Below are 18252 nucleotides of genomic sequence, written 5' to 3'. Positions count from 1 at the left end.
CTGAAATTACACTGAACTGGAAGGGTAACATTTAAAGACATGTAAAGGGCAAATGGAGGGAGGACTAGAAAGTACTAAATATGCTACACAAGTAGTCCAAGCTATGAAGGACATTGATTCATTAGAAGCAATGCAACCAGAGATATTTAAAAGCAAAATATTTTCTCCATTATTTTTGAGAGGTTTTTACCACTTTACGCCAACCTTTTGCCCATACATGTCTCTGAAAGCTTAAAGGATCTGTGACCCCTTAAAGCTAGACAAAAGTTCAGAGACCGAGGATGGTAATGAGGGAGTAGGAAGCGGAAAATAAAGTTATACATAGTTCTTTCCTCATTTGAGAGTCGAGATACAAAGGAGAGGGCCAAGTTTGAAATAGTCTATATTCCTTGGAGACAGAAAATATGAAAATGAACGGTATTTTACGTCTATTAAATTTATATGGGCCAGGTACAAATCATGCATGGAAAAAAAATCCCATTTTACTCTCAGTTTGGCATGACTAAGAAGCTAAATTTGAGTCATTTGTAATTATTTAAATCTAAATACCTATATGCTCTTGCTGCCATCCATATCATGCATTAGGTATATTCATTGTTTCATGAACCCTAGTCCCACCTCCAATCTTAGCAAATATCATCTGTAACTTAAACATACTATATATCACCATGGATTGTCTTTCTTAATACATCTTTAAAAGGGGAGACGAACCATGAGAGACTATGGACTCTGAGAACAAACTGAGGGTTCTAAAGGGGAGGGTGGTGGCGGGATGGGTTAGCCCAGTGATGGGGTATTAAAGAGGGCACGTATTGAATGGAGCACTGGGTGTTATACACAAACAATGAATCATGGAACACTACATCAAAAACTAATGATGTAATGTATGGTGATTAACATAACATAATAAAATAAAATTTAAAAAAAAAGTATTGTTTTGTAGTGAGAATATAGAAGTCAAAGAGGCTTTGGAGTGAGCTGCTACTTGGATATTCAGAGCCTGGGACCAGATAATTGTTGATCCTTTGCAAATAGGTCGTTTGGTAAGAATTGCATAGTAGAACCACCTATAAAGCTTTTAAAAAGACCAATGTCCAGGTTCCAGTCGAGACCAATTAAACCAGAATCTCTGGACTGAGCCCTGGGAAAAACATTTTTTTTTTAAAGATTTTATTTATTTATTTGGATGAGAGAATGAGAGATAGCACGAGAGGGAAGAGGGTCAGAGGGTCAGAGGGTCAGAGGGTCAGAGGGAGAAGCAGACTCCCTGCTGAGCAGGGAGCCCGACGTGGGACTCGATCCCAGGACTCCAGGATCATGACCTGAGCCGAAGGCAGTCGCTTAACCAACTGAGCCACCCAGGTGCCCCATTTTTTTTTTTTTTACAACTCCCTAGAGGCTCATGTGGAAGTAGAGTAGAAGAACACTGATCTAAGGGCTTTAAAAGGGATTAGGTGCTCTCACTGGTGGAATCCTTGCTCCCAAACTGCCTCTGACCCCCAGCGTTGTGCTCCTGGCCAAATGTCTTCATCTACAAAACTAGGCAGGAAATACTAAGTACCTCATGGGATTGTTAAACAAATTAAGTGTTAATATTTGTAAAGTAGTTGGGATAATAATAATGACTGTGTAAATGACTGTTAAATAAACATGAAAAATAAATCAGGCTTTGGGGGTCAGAGGGAAGAAGTTTTAGGATAGCAAAGGAGTCAGTGCGGCAGTCTGGCATCCTTCCAGCTGGTGTTGGATCATTAAGGGCTTCATCGAGAAGCCTAATCGGGGCGCCTGGGTGGCTCAGTCAGTTAAGCGTCTGCCTTCAGCTCAGGTCATGGTCACAGGGTCCTGGGATCAAGCCCAGCGTTGGGCTTCCTGCCTGATGCAGAGCCGACTTCTCCCTCTCCACCCCCAACCTCCTGCTCGTGCTCTCTCGCTATCTCTCTCTCTCTCAAGTAAATAAAATCTTAAAAAAAAAGAAGCCCAATCAAATAGACAGAAATTGGAATATCTTGATGCTTTATTTAGTTGTAAATAACGTAGCTGAGACTGACTAAAAAGTATTCATGCACATTAACTGAAAAGACCAGGGGCTCAAATGAGATGAGGATTTGCAAACAGTTTCTCCTGTTTCTTGTATCTACTTTCCTGTCCTGGCTTTATCTTGGGACATGCTGTTCTTGTTTATGACAAGTAATTCCTTCTATCATGTGTTCCACTCAGTAACTCAGGAAAATAGAGACGTTCCTTCCCTCTCTAATCCCAGGCAAAGTCCCAAAGCCCCGAGTTTCATGGTCTCTGCCTTGTCCTGCTCCGGACTATGTCCATGTGCCTCTGCATTCCTGACTTGCCCTGGTTGCCCAATGAGGAATTAATCACTGAGTCCAGGGAAATTTGATGCCCAAATTCATCAGGCTGGAATCATAGGCTCATTTTTAGAGCCAGGGTTGGAGCTAAGCATACACAAACCACAGAGACAGAGGGAGGGATTAACAATCCTTTAAAGGAAAAACTGGGTGCTGTTGCCAAGAAAAGGGAAATGGATTGGGGGCAGGTTATCAATAATAGGTGTCACCATTGCTAAAGAATAATAATTCCATGTTTCTTTGAGACTACTTTAACTGGCGGGTTCCTAAATTCAGCTGGATTTGAAATCGATGGGGTGCACGCCTTTGGAGACCCTGGGAAGTATCTTCTCTCGCTGGACAAAGTTTTCCTACTTGCTTATTCCTGAAATTCTCTTAAGAGCATTTATGCTCAGACTCAAAATGCAAAGTAGCCCTGTGCTGAAGACTTATCTGAAATCAAATTAAAATATAATTGGCTGACATGAGGTCCTCTCTGGGGAAGAAAAGAAAAAGGCTTTGAAAGGAGGAGAGGAGACAGAAGCCAAGGAAGAAATAAATGGGCAGAGAAGGGTGAAGCCTTGGGCACTCTGGGCAAGCAGCCGACTTCACGTGGCTGCCAAGGCTGGCCCTGTCCCTGTAAGAGCTCTAAAAACTAGATCCTCAGCGCATCCCATTTTGGCAGCTCAGAACGCTAAATGTAGTTCACAATTTCACTATCTGCCTAAAGTACCTTTGATTCAAAATCAATTCTTGGGGTGGTTGTAAATGGGATGGGTTGTGGATGCCAAAATATTCCCTCAATTCAGTGAAGGACTTGATTGTTTGACATTGTGTGGATTAAATACTATGGTTATTGACTAATTTCTTTCACATTTAAGGATATTGTTGGGACCTCAGGCAGACAAAGCCAGTTTTAGCTCAAGCAACTGCCAGAAGCGACACTGTAATCTTAAGCCTTAAAGGCTTTTACCTTGGAAATCTGACCACGAGAAGGCTAAAAAGGTCTGCTTTGCTTTCTCTGTCCTCTCACTAGAGTGCTGTGTCTGCTTCCCTTCTTGTTTGGCTTGCCCTCTTTGCCCTCGACTTTCATTTCCTTCTGGTGAACCAGTGTCTTTCAAAGGGATTCCTTAGTAGATGACTTCTCACACAGTGCTTCATGCAGGGTAATCAAGGTTTTAAAAAAATCAACTTTTTTGTGACCTCTGAGGTCAATGTGTTCAATCTCTACCTTTACATTTGGTTTTCATTTTTTCTATGAAGCTGGAATGTCGATTTTACCTTCCCATTTCTCTTTCTCTCTCGCTTTTTAAAGGTTTTATTTATTATCTACAGAGAAAGAGAGAGAGTGTGAGCGGGGGTGGAGGGGAACAGAGGAAGAAAGAGAATCCTCAAGCAGCCTCTGCGATGAGTATGGAGCCCGATGTGGGGCTCAATCTCATGACCCCGAGATCATGACCCAAACCGAAATCAGGAGTTGGACGCCCAAGAGACTGAGGCACCCAGGTGCCCCCCATTTCTCTAACTTCTGCTTCTGTTTCTTCACTTTGTTGTCCAGAAATAGAACCATGGGTCTTTACATCCATGTGACCTCAGGTTTTCCCTAATTCCTTTTCTGTTGTCTCCTTCAACATCTGCCTTACCCCCTATATGTAAGTGTTCTTTTGACCAAATTCCCCTTTTTTTTTTTTTTAAGATTTTTTTATTTATTTGACAGAGAGAGACAGAACACAAGCAGGGCGAGTGGGAGAGGGAGAAGCAGGCTTCCCACCAAGCAGGGAGCCCGATGCGGGGCTCGATCCCAGGACTCCGGAACCATGACCTGAGCCAAAGGCAGACGCTTAACGACCGAGCCACGCAGGTGCCCCTCCCTTACTTTCTAAGCTGCATTAACTGTCCCTCCTATACGTTCCCGTAATGCCCTATTAAAAAGTAACCAGGGGCACCTGCGTGGCTCAGTTGGTTTAGCGTCTGCCTTCAGTTCAGGTCACGATCTCAGAGTCCTGGGATCAAGCCCCGAATCGGGCTCCCTGCTCAGCGGGGATTCTGCTTCTCCCTCTCCCTCTCCCTCTCCCTCTGCCTCTGCCTCTGCCTCTGCCTGCCCCTCCCCCTGCTCGTGCTCGCTCTCTCTCTGAAATAAATGAAATCTTTAAAAAAAATTTAAAAAAATAAAGAAGTAATCACACTGCACTGTAATGAGTTGTTTGCATGTTGATACCCCTACATGGGCTTAAACCTGAGGGAAAAAAAACTGGTATCGATCACTGTTCTAACTCTACTACCCAGCCCAGTGCCTACAACTGCAAACAGACTCTTTGCCCCTCATAAAATATATCCGAGATACTTTGCCTGAAGGAATTGCGTAACAGAGAGGGTCAGGCCCCTCCAGGTGCGAGTTATAGTGGGATTAGAGCTAATGCTTTATGGCATCTGTCCCCAAAACTAGAAACTTACGGTGCTCTTCTGCTCAAGCTCTATGCTCTCAAAATCTTGGTCAATCACCAAACAGTTGTGATAATTTGCAAACTGGTGTTCTATACTTGTTGTTAATGTATATATACTAAGACCTAACTCAGAAAGAGGACAGTACTTTTTGCCATGTTTAAAAGCGTGTTAAACCTCAACACAGATGGTTCTGAGACTAAAAGAAAAACTGAAGATCCAAGATTTTATGAATGTACACAGTGATAATCACTGAACCATTTCATTAAAAAAAAAAGAAGTACATATTCACCTGACCAATAAACTTATTTCTAGACATTTGTATGCTGAGAATACTAAACTACGGAGAAAACAGTTATGCTGGAAGCGAGTATTGCTGATGTGATGTTCCTGGGTTGTCAGGAGGGGATGGGCTCTTGACCCAGCAGACAGGTTGGCCACAGTTAAGAGCACAGAGAGTCTCTCCATGCAACAGGAGAGAGGGTACCCTCTGGGCCAAGACACAGATGGGGTTGCCTAAATCCTCTTCTGTCTGCTTCTGCTTTCACATTGAAATAAGTAGCAGGTCATTAGCTGAGAATGAGGAGGTACCTGAAAAAGGAATTTTCTAACAGAATGGGATGGCAGCGAATGACTTGCACCTTGCTGAATCCATTGGTCCATTCTCCGTTGGACAATCGGAACGACAGACAGCATTTAACATGCTTTGTCACTCCCTCCTTAAAATACTTCTATCCCCTGCTTTCTCAGTTTCCTCCCAGCTTCATGACCACTCCCTCCCAGCCTCCTTGGCTCGCTCTGCAGCCTGTCTCCAAACTCTCAGAGTTCCAAGTGCCCCACACCTCAGACGCAGAAACTCTTTTTCTGCCTACACTCCCTTGGTGACCTTTTCCGTTCTAATAACTTAAAAACCATCTATGTGTTGATGGCTCCCAAATTTCTATCTCAGGCCTAAATTTCTCCCCTGAATTCTAGGGTAACACATGCATACTCCATGTCTCAGAATGGCACCCCTGATACGGCCCCGATCCCAACCCAACCTGCTTCCCCTGTATGCTTTCCAAAGTCGGCAGACGCCAGCCCTAGTCTTCTGATGATCCTCACACAAACCTTGGAGTCACACTTGGCTACTCTCTTCCAGCATGCCTCATTTTGAATTCACCCACAAAACTTTGTCTATCATTTCAAAATACATCAAGCCATCTCTCCCCAAATATATCACACTTTTTCCAATTCCACTGCCATCATTCTGATGTGAGCTACTGTCTACCTAGCTACCCTTTTTTTGGTTTGCCCTTTCTTTTCATCCGTCCACTCCTGCTACGTTCCATACTTCACTGTTCCTAGAACATGCTAGGCATGTTCCCAATTTAGGGCTTTTGCACTTACTGTTTTCTCTGCCTTAAACACTGTTCTCTTTGTTAGCCATATGGCCTCCTCCTTAATCTCCTCAAATCATTATGGATGTATAGAAAAAAATATGAAAGGGTGTATATCAAAATGTTATCTTTAAAGTTTACAGAACATACACACACATGCACTTAACTGGTTCTCTCCAGATGGTAGAATTTAAGGTAACTTTTAAGTTTCTATGTGAATATGTAAATATTTTCTTAGTGTATTCCAGTGAAAATATAATAATGAAGTTTAAACACTTCAAAAGTGATTTTTAATGGAGTGGAACAATCTTATGCATTATAAACCATTAGTGTAAATTAAATTGACTGAGTTCCAATTCACTTTGAATACACTCATACACTCTATCCTCACTGACACAGCTATTTGTATGTAGTAAATGTTTTTTTGCTGTATCTCCAACAGTCCAATCTCCTCTCATCCATTACTCAGTTTCATTGTGTATACATTTGTGAGGATATAGAGATCCAACACTTGAGCTTTACCATGGCATTTTATTTTTTTTTAAGATTTCTTTATTTTAGCGGGGGAGGGGCAGAGAGATTGGCAGAGGGACAGAAGCAGACTTCCCGCTGAGCCCAGAGCCCGATGCGGGACTCCATCCCAGGGCCCTGAGATCGTGACCTGAGCCATGACTGAGCTGCTCAACCAACTGAGCCACCCAGGCGTCCCCACAATTGCATTTTAAAATTCTGTATTCACCCTCTACAGATTAGACAATGTAGTATAAAACAGATGAGCACTTGCAGGGATGATTGGGGTCGCAGCCATGGCAGAAACAGTAACTAACACTGTGGAGAAGTCCCTATGCCTCATCCTACATTATAAACACACTGTCTGATCCAACCTCAAACTAGCTCCATGAAAAGGGATGCCACGGCTGTCCCCTTCTAAAGAGAAGCAAACCGACATGCAGAGAGATTAAGAGATTAATTTGCCCAAGATACAATAAAACAAGGAGCCTAAATTCAAAATGCGGTCTGACCTCAGTGGCTTTGGTCTTGACCAATATACTCTGCTATAACAAAAAAGGTCATCTCCCTGATAATAAGCTCCAAAAGACGGGAATCAGATTAATCTGTATCTAGAAACAGGCAACGGAGAAACCTATTGAGGAATTTTTTCACCTGGCACCGGATAACTCCTGAATCTCCCTAAAGTCTCCTGATAAAATGAGCTGTGACATTATTGCTTAAGACAAAGGGCATACAGGAAATATGAAGAAACATTAACTTCTAGTCTTTTCTCCTTTACAAGTTGAGTATAATTTTCAACAAGTTCTATCTATATCACAAATTTCTTATTTATAAAATCAGGGTTTTAGATTCATTTTTTTTCTCTAACAACACTTTAAATCTCAACATTAATTTTTGTATAAATATTTGCCTCAAATGTGGAAATATACCCATGGCAATTCCCTTTGACTGTTGGAATCTCAAAAACCAACTTTACAATCAATTATTGAACACAGAAGTTTTGATGAATGAATTGTGGATTCTTATCATGTCCAAAGGGTGGTGGTAAAGACCATCAGAGAGCATGAAGTCGTTAGGTATGACCTTACATATTTTCAACAAATGCTGCTTAAACAACAGCAGGCTGCCAGAATTTCGACAGTTGCTGCCCTTTCCCTGGACAGGAGGACAGAAAAAACAGGTTTGGGCCTTTGTAAATGTCTATCTAATGTAAACAAAATCTCAGGAAGCTGATTCCTAATAGCTAGAAAGTAAAGGTTGAATGTTCAAAGCTTCTTGTAATGTTAATTCATGGCTAGCATCCTTTGAAGAACTTTAAACATAATGAACACCGGGGACATGAACCCTGGGCACTTGGCTAATCAACATTAAGTTGCATGTAGATAGAGACTGGCAGTGTTCTATGAATACACTCTGAGCAGACTGACACATGCTTGACTCTGGGAATGAATCAAAATTGTCCTTGAAGTCTTTATTATTATTAAAAGACTAGAAAAGTGAAGAGAATGGAAAATAAACTTTATCCAGTCTTAGGGTCAATAAAGGTATCTGAACATGCAGGTGAAAAAGGACTTGGAACCTGGAAGCCTTAGGTGAATAGTCAGGAAATTTCATCAGAACTTTCCACGTTTGCAACAAGGAAGTAAAAAGTTTAAAAGCAATGAGGAAGCAGCATTCATTCTAACTAAAGTAAATTCTGCCATCACCCAAGAAGTTTGCCTTCAAAATACAATCGTATAAAATAAAGGGTTGCTTTCTAGCAAGGTGAGTAAGTGCCCTATGACCTGTTGCAACCTCCCCGGGTCCAGGGGTTTGGCTGCTGAAGCTAAACCCATCCCCGCTATGGTTTGGCGCCATCTGGTGGAAGTTAGAATATGGCTTTAGAAGCAAGGAGCTGATTCTGGGTCCCGCGTTTGGAGGCAGAGGATTTGTAGATCGGGCGGCAATTTCTGGAACTTCCCAGTTAGTTGATACCGATTTCTTTTCCTTGTCAAGAGCAGCATTAAGAGAATCTGACCCATGAGAATATTGAAAATGAGGCAATCCACTCTCTCTCTTGCACCCAATATGGAGGTTGGGAGGACTACAGCCACCAATCCCCAATCGCACTATATCCAAATTGGTGTTACTATACCATTTTACTGACCTTATGCTGTCCATAAACTCCTGGTTCAACCTTAATTCTGGAGGCTAATGCTGAAATCACTTACTCTTGTAAAAGCGGTTGTATTTTTTTCTTCTTTTCTGAGCTGACCATCCTTCCAGTTTCCAAGGTCCCTAACGTGGGGCTATTCGAAGGTCCTCCTGTGTATCTCACACTCCTTTTAAAGTCCATTTTACCTGTAAGGGTTTCAAGTTCCCCAGCTTAGTTTTGCCTCGTTATCCACTACCCTGTTTGTTTTATGACTTCCAGAATCTCTTTACCATTCTTTGCTATTGCTGGGAGTGACAGCTCGGATTTAGCTTTTTTTTTTTAAGATTTTTATTGATTTGAGAAAGAGTGAGTGAACACAAGTGGGGAGGAGGGGCAGAGGGAGAGGGTGAAGCAGGCTCCTCGCTGAGCCAGGAGCCCCAACGAGATCATTTCCTGAGCCTAACGCAGGCGCTTAACTGACTGAGCCACGCAGGCGCCAGCTTTCTTGGATTTTTAAAGTGTTGGCCTATGCCAAAGGTTTGTTAAGCCTCATTTTTTTTTTTTTCTTAAGATTTTAAGTAATCTCTACACCCATTGTGGGGCTTGAACTCACAACCCTGAAATCAAGAGTTGCATGCTCCACCGACCGAAGAGCCAGGTGCCCCTTTCCTTTAGTCTTCAAATATTTTTTTTTTCAACATTTGCAAAGTTCCCTCTGACCCCCACCAGTCTTTAATGAGAAATAGTGCTCGTGATCCCCTTAACCACATTCTGTTTAAACAACACAATTCTTTTTTTTTTTTTTTTTAAGATTTTATTTATTTATTTGACAGAGAGAGAGACACAGCGAAAGACGGAACACAAGCAGGGGGAGTGGGAGAGGGAGAAGCAGGCTTCCTGCAGAGCTGGGAGCCCGATGTGGGTCTCGGTCCGTGGGGCTCGATCCCAGAACCGTGGGATCATGACCTGAGCTGAAGGCAGACGCTTAACGACTGAGCCACTTAGGCGCCCCTAAACAACACAATTCTTAAACAAATATTTGTTATCTTACTTATTGCACTTCCTGGTCTGGACAGAAGAGTAGCACTTGTAACCACTGCTTTTCTTTTCTTCAGTTTTTCAGAAAATTTTACATCAGGCAGAAGTCCAGAAAGCAAGGACTGTCGCTGTAAATCTTGTAAAAATGATGAGACAATTTCCTGGAGTACACAGATTATAGGCAATGATGGTTCGTATCTATTTTCAAATTTCTTTTTATTCCACATTTACTGGGAATCTTGGTCTCATTTTACTCCTCTCTGCCTCAGTTTTTTTTATGTGAAATTAGAACATTAGATTAAATATTCTGTGTTCTATTGCAGGACTAACACTAATAACTATTGTCATCACCATAACATATTTGTGTACTACTTTTTCTTTTTTTAAAAGATTTTATTTATTGGGCGCCTGGGTGGCTCAGTTGGTTGAGCAACTGCCTTCGGCTCAGGTCATGATCCTGGAGTCCCTGGATCGAGTCCCGCATCGGGCTCCCTGCTCGGCAGGGAGTCTGCTTCTCCCTCTGACCCTCCTCCCTCTCATGCTCTCTCTCATTCTCTCTCTCGCAAATAAATACAATCTTAAAAAAAAAAAAAAAGATTTTATTTATTTATCTGAGAGAGAGAGCATGAGCAGGGGGAGAGGGAGAAGCAGACTCCCCACTGATTGGGGAGCCAGATGCGGGGCTCCATCTCAGGACCCTGGGATCATAGCCTGAGTCGAAGGCAGATGCTTAACCGACTGAACCACTCTGGCGCCCCTCTTTAGCACTACCTTAACTACAAAGTACTTCCATATGCTATCAGTTAAATTCCCAACAGCTTTGAAAGCCAGATATTTTAATTTACCATTTACAAAGAAGAGAAATCAGGCTTTAAATCATTTATCCAAATGAGAAAAATTGGTAGGTAATGGAGTCAAGATTCAAGCCGGAATCTGATTCCAAATATCAAGTTCTGTTACTATGCCACCCTATTTTCTCATTGGAGAGATCAGTGATGTACTTCATTATTTTTTTTCCCCCATTAGGCTCTCATTTAATGGCTTCTTGAATATCAGATTAGACTCATTCTAGGGTGACACAAATCTACCATACACATTGTTTCTCTCAAACCATTTCCAAAAGCCAGTTCTACTTTCAAAAAGACCCTCCTAAACATGCAGGAAATTCCAGACTGCTCTGCTTCCCACAGTTGCTCTTCTTTCAAAGTGGGAAGTTTATGGATTATGGGAAAAGTGCCAAGATCACTACTGGGGAGAGATGAAAGCAGGTATTCTAAGAAAGTGAAACCAAGTTAGCACAACAGTATGATTGCTAGATTAGCATTTTAACTCCAGAAAAGCTCAAAGAACTCTAGAGATTGAGGACAGAGACCAAGGGAGGCAGTTAGGGGATGAAAAGGGGTGTAGGCTTTGATGAACGGGGTTCATTTCTTGAACTCCTCCAACAAACCTTGCTCAATCCTGCTGTTGGATTAGAGTCTAGGTTTTATCTGCAAAATACCTACAGCATCTGGTACAGGGGGGACGGGTCTACAATGCTATAAAATGTAAAAAGTACACAATTCCGTGTCAAGAGCATGGATGGTATCCTAAATTATTATGTCCAATTATATGGGAGACATTTCAACTGAAGCCAATTAATTGAATCTCTGCACCCATTTATAATTCTGTCATCTAAAAAATATTCTGGATTATGATGTTTTAAAAGGTGTTTTAGGGGCACCTGGCTGGCTCAGTCAGTGGAGCATGCGATCTCTGGGTTATGAGTTCAAGCCCCATGTTGGGCACAGAGTTCACTTAAAAATTTTAAAAGAAAGTCTTAAAAAATATATTTTAATGCTACCAGCACAGTGATGTAAATAAAGCCAAACTGTATGCTTTGACTTGAGACATGCCTGTGTTGGACAAATTAATCCATGTAGTAACTATTTATAGAACATCTATTTGTGCTGAGTGCTGAGGAACAAAGTTAAGTATCTCCTTGTCCTCATAGAGTTTATATTTTATTTACACTTCCACTTAATGGTCTACATAAAACGTGGATGCACTTTTTAGAAAATCTGGCCATTGATAAGTCAAAATTTACTTTTAACTTTGATATAAACTTGCCTTGACAACTCTCACTCCCACAAGTAAAACAAGGCAAGAGATATGTTTGGCAGAGCAACTATTTATGTCCTGTCTTCTGTGTTGCCAGGGTGATGGAAGCAATACTGAAAACACTGGAGGTGGTTGTTTTATTGGCAAGGATCCTGACTTTCACTTCCAAATGGAAGGACTGTAAAAAGCAAAATGTAGGCTGGGGTGTAGGCAGTGGACTGGCCATGGCTACACATCGACTAGATGAATGGATTATTAGTGATTAACCAAATCAGATGCTGTTGCTGGAAGTGTAATACTCATAGGCAATATTTTTGTAATAATATTTTAAAACAAGAGATTTTAGTGACCATCTCAAATATTTGGGTTTTTTTTTTTTTTGAAAAGCTAAAACCCTATCTTTGTATGCTTTCAAATGTTAGTTATGTTTTTTGCCCACATTTCTCTACCTCTCCTTTCTTTCAGTGGGAAACACCTCCAAAGGTATACTGAGCTTTTGATCTCTCTTCTAACTAGGAATTGAAATGTTGCCACAGTCCAAGTTCAGCTTCTAAAGAATTTTTTTAACATACTGATTATGTACTTTAAAGGGAATAAATTTATATACCAATGCTGAAAAGAGAAAGTCATCTGTTAGGTCAGCTGGATTTTCTGTCTTACTTGAAAGCACCATATTTATGCAGATACACGGACTGGGGGTAAGCAACTGGTAACTTTTTCCTCCCTCACCAACTTCATTAAATTAATCTCTTAACTTTAAGCCAACTAGTACCTTGACACTGAATTAAAAACAAAACAAAAAAACAGTTCCTTGTGAGGTGTTGTGGATTGACCCTAGCAAACTTCATGTCTTCCTCCCCACAGTGTGCTGAGACATAATATGGTGTGAGGAGACAGAGGGAGATGGAGATAAACCAAGACTACATTTCTTAGATTTCTGCTAGGTTTTTTTTTTTAAGGTTTCAAATGTACTTTATTTCTTCAATTATGCTATCATGAGTAGTAAGAGTTGCTTAGATGACAAGTTGGTTTTGAAACAATTCTGTGTTACGACAACTATAATGGTTACTGATGTTTTCACTCCTTTGTGGTGACTCCACCAACGGAGGACAGGTTCCATTCTATTCCAATCTGTGTGATTCCAAATATCCACACAACAACACAGAAAGTAGTTCTGCTGGCTGGCGCAGCATTACCATATTTGTCGAGAAAATCCAGTGAGTATTTTATGTGGTTCTGTCTTGCCATAATTTGCTCAATGCTTCTATTCTTGAGATCCTTAGTATATTTCTGGCCAAGGGAAACATCATGAAGGTGTGATAGGATTGCATGTGAGTGCAGCTGCTGGTGTATTTCATTGCAAGAAGCCCTGGTAGGAACTCAAATGTTCTCAGAAACTTCTAGATTCAGCTTGTATTATCAGTTTATTATAAAGGATATGTTTCAAGAAAAGCCAAATGGAAGAGATGCACAGTATGAGGTATTGGGGTGGGGGAGCTTCCATGCCCTCTCTGGGTGCACCCCATCCTCCTGGTACATCAATGTGTTCACCAACTTGGAAGCTCCACTGCTGGGTTTCTTGCTACTTACGTGGTTTTGTCAATTATATGCAATGATGTGATATTTGAAAAGCAGGAAAAATATGGAGACATTTTATATGTTTGACCTGTTTTGTTTCTGTTGATAATCTGTCACACTGATGGGAATTCTTTTCTGCACCAGTTTTGAAACTTTTCTGCAGAGTTTTACTGTCTATTTTCTAGCTTCTTGGGTTTTGAGAAACATTTTACAGCCAGCTCTGGAGGCCCAATATGGAGCTCACTTCTCCAACTCTTCCAGCAATGTTAAAATTACCTAATCCTCTCTTAAGTTACTTTCTGCTCAAAATACTGAAACTAGTTTTGGTTTTCTATACTAAACTGTCTGATATACATCCCATGTCCTTCTCAGCTTAAAAACCTCAATACCTAACCACTCTTTATGGGAAATTATCCAAATAATTAGCATCGCGTTGAAGGGGAGGTATTACAACAAATTCCTCACAATGATAGATGTGTCTCTTATTTTTCCATGCAATCTGCTCTCTTCTTTCCCAAATTCACTTATTCACAGTCCAGTATATTTAGCACACACACATTTTCTTAGATTTCAGTCCCCTTCAATTTGTTTATTGCCATCTACCGTTCTTCAAATTCTCATTCTAATCCTACACTTACATGATAAACCTCCTACGCTCATTTAACCAGAATTAATCTTTTTCTTTCATAGCTAAACTAATCTAGCACTGTGCTTCTTTTGGAGCATGGGAACCTTTCCAACACCTGAACATTGATTATTCTATCATCCAATTTGCACCATTTATTTACCCAAAGTTTACCAAATACTTAACTATAAGCAAGTCACTGAGCTAGACACTGGAAGTATGAAAATACAGTCTTTGTCTTAATGAAACTTATGTCTTATTAGGCTAGATAATCATTAAGCAAATAGACCCCAAATGAATATGGGAAGTGTCAACTCTGGTAAGTTCTATAAAGAAAAGCATTGTGCACCTATTCAAGAGATCTTATGTGGTTTGAAAGTTAGAGAAAGCTGGAGTATCACTGGAGGCGATACGTACGTGATGCTCAGACGCTGAATGGAGTAGGGAAGAATACCGACAACGTGGCACACGTCAGCAAGGCTTTTGCTAAACTAGCACTCAATTAGGAAATGGAGTCCCTGCCCCTTCTAGGGAGCCTCCCTCTCACTTTGTTTTGTGGAAGAACAACTCTTTCCTGTATGGAATTACTCTCGGCAAAGAACACACCCCACTTTCCACAGGGCTCACCACACCCATGCCCTCAACTGCATCTCTTCTGCTTCTCAGTGTTCTCAGTGTTTTACACATACTCACAAACACACGCACACGTGGGGTGATGGCTGTATGAACTACGGACAAAATAATGCATTTATTGCCTACTTACCAGGGGCCGGGTACTTCTATATTTATTTCCATCTATGTTGATCTTGGCCCTTAATCTTCACAAATACCCATGTGAAGTAGATATTTAAAAAGGAGGACCCGGAAGCACAGAAAATATTGAGTACTTACCAAATGCTAGATATAAGCACCACTGAGCATTTACTCTGTGCTAAGCACAACTGTTCAAGAACGACTTTCAGAGTTACTACTATTCCCGTTTTCCTGAGGGACTGAGAGGCAGGGAGACCAACTTGCTCCTGGTTCCCCAGCCATGTGGCTAGTCTGGATCCGAAGCAGGCTGAGTCAAGGCAGCACTGCGCTGCTCGCTACTCAGCAGCCTTCTGAGGCTAGTTCTGATCCCTTAGTAAATCCTGCAGAGAGGATTCTGACATCCATTTGGGGGTTCTCTCTTTAGAAAGTGGAACCTTATACTTCCTTGTTCTCAGCTTTGGGACCTAGTCACCAATTATGGGACAAGCAGAAAATTCTCATTCGTCATCCTGTCATACATGCAAAATGCCTTCCATCTTTCGACACACTTCTTCTGTCTCTTCTAGGGTATATATGCTGAGAAATGCACACAATATTAATAGTAATTAAAATACATTTAGGGCTTACATTACTTCAAATAAATGTCATGTAACCCTAGCCTATATGCCTTGTGAATAATGCATTATTTGGGATGATCCACAGGATCACTTACTTCTGCTAGTCTGAGTCGGTGAGAACTAAACTAGAGTAAAAATATGTAATTAATATATATTCGCCAAGAATGAACAAGAAAATAGCACCAAGATCATTTTCCTAGCGGGGAGACCAGCATAATGAACAAATTAGAGGTGTGACATGTAGAGAAATGGTCTGGCTACACTCAGATTCTTTGTCATCACATGAAAAATGTAGAAGCAGGGTTTTCAACAGGTCCCAGCTTGAACTCTAAGGCTTCCTCTGGAAGAATATTGGGGTGTCAGTAAATACCTCAAAATTCCATGCAAAATTTCTATTTGTGTACGTGTATTTTTTCTAGAGGAAGAGTCCAAAGCTTTTACTAAGTTTCCAGAATGGTTCCCCCAAAAGGTTAAGAAACACTGATGCAGGGACACCTGGCTGGCTCAGTAGGTAGAGCGTGTGACTCTTGAACTCGAGGTTGTGAGTTCAAGCCCAGTTTTGGGTATAGAGATTACTTAGAAATAAAATCTTAAAAAAAAAAAAAATAGAAAAAGGGAAAAAACACTGATGCAGTGGTAAAATTATCAATGCTAAGTAGATCTAAGAGACTATGTTCTATTTCTAATTATTAAAGAAGCACTCACCATTCCCTACTAAATAAAAAAAACCCAACAACATGGTTTTAAAGACAGACTAAATAAACCACTAAAATAAGCATTGATTAATATACCTCTGCCCTGGATGAAGTAAAAATGGGCCTCAGGCAGATCAATCCATTGGAACTCATTTCCTGGCAGCAAACTTTTCCCTGTATCAGCAGCCCATTTTACCCATATTCTTATATCTTTTTTATTCGAGGTCATTACAAGCGAGATAAAGTTCAGATATCTAATATGTTTTCAAGCTTAAATGTTGTGATAAATAAAAGTCATAAAAACTAATTTCCCTTTCCACCCTCTAACTTCCAGAAGACACAATTATTTGGGTCTCACTGGTCACAGCAGAGATATTACAGTAGAATAATCTGACGGATAACCATCTTCACTGCGCAAAATTGCTATTTATGCCCTAGGTAGTTAGAAGGTCACCTGATAATCATACTGTGGGTTTAAGAGATTATTTTGTTATCTACTAATTTGTATAAATATAGAAAAGTAAATGTGTGTGATTTGGAATCAAAAGCAAAAAAAGGTAAATGTAATATGTATGTGTCTATATAATGTATATATAAATACCTGAGATAGATAATTTTTCAACAATTTTATACAAAGTTAATTTCTGGTTTGGCAGAGGGTACACTTATTTCAAGAACTATTTTACTTAATAAAATTTCAGATGAATAGACCAATTTGGACAATACACTGGATCATATATACTTGCACTTGTCTTACCTTGGAATAATCTCCCAGCATTTGTTCGTATTATATGACACTAAAAATGTCTTCCAAGCAAAACCCAGCCTCATAGATACAAAGAACAGATTGGCTGTCGCCAGAAAGGTGGGATTCGGGGCAAGATGGGTGTAGGAGATTAAGAAGTACCAACTTCCAGTTATGAAATAGGTTACGGGGATGTAACGTACAGCATAGGGAATATAGTCAATGATAATGTATTATTTTGTAAGGTGACAGATGCTTAGCAGATTTATTGTGGCAACCATTCTGCATTGCATACTTATGTCGAATTACTGTGTTGTATACTTAAAATACTGTAAACCAATTACACCTCAATAATAAAAATCTCTTCAAATTGTATAATTACTGCACCTTATAGTACAACTTCCTCCAAAAATCCTAATATTAGAAGATTTTCCAAAAGACTGAGAGACTACCTAGAACGAACAGATCTGCAAGAAAAACTGACTTTAAAAACAAAATAAAACAAGCATCACACCAAAGGGGACTGGGAAGGAGAAATGTGGAAAAGTAGGGTGTGTCCTTGGTGGGAGAGTCTGCTGGCTGTCCTCTCACTCTGTTCTTTCATGTTCTTGATGTATGACTGGGCTTGCATTTGTCCTGGTCTCTTGTAGTTGGGTGTCATCCTGTGATTGATTTATCTCAACTGCAATGACTGAAAGTACTATGGGTCCACTTTCAGGCCTAAGTTTTCAGATTACCACACTTTTTTCCTACTTCTACTTAAAGTGATCCTGAATGAAGATGACATAAATGCCCTACGGATATTGCTTTTAACCCAAAACCCCAGGGTTACCACTGGACAGAATTCAGTCTGTGAAACTTGGATGGTGAAAATTTTATCTTCATTTTTATTAATTTAGGGTTTTCTTCTGTTGAAACTGTAGACAATAAACCATAGAATTAATAGTACCTGGGTTTTGGCAAATACGAAAATCACAGATATTCTCAAATCGTATTGCAGCCATTGCAAATATCTTAAAACACTGTGTGTGTTCCCAATTGCCTCAAAATTATGGTATTTATAGCTCTAATGTAGGCTTTTAAAGTCTTAAGGAAGCATACATTTATATATTTTGATCATGGTATTTCAATGTTGTTTCCTTTTTAACCTGAAGCATTTTATTCATTCAGTCAACTTTACACATAAACATTATCCATAAACTTCACCAGATTACTACAGAGGTCCACAGCACATGAAACACTTATGACCCTTGCCTGCCCTGAAGGATGGGAGAAGCAAAAACTTGGAAAGAAC

General features: G+C 40.4%; 1 pseudogene; it reads right to left on the bottom strand.

Moving 5' to 3' along the window:
• Positions 1-13010: 13010 nt before the first annotated feature.
• LOC123836008 (cytochrome c oxidase subunit 7B2, mitochondrial-like) lies at positions 13011-13255 on the bottom strand (annotated as a pseudogene).
• Positions 13256-18252: the final 4997 nt, after the last annotated feature.

Source organism: Mirounga angustirostris, unplaced genomic scaffold (genome assembly GCF_029215605.1).
Source record: "Mirounga angustirostris isolate CCGP_5_RB_7025 unplaced genomic scaffold, mMirAng1.0.hap1 SCAF_12, whole genome shotgun sequence".
NCBI classification, from domain to species: Eukaryota; Metazoa; Chordata; class Mammalia; order Carnivora; family Phocidae; genus Mirounga; species Mirounga angustirostris.
This window is presented reverse-complemented; position numbering and strand designations above follow the sequence as displayed.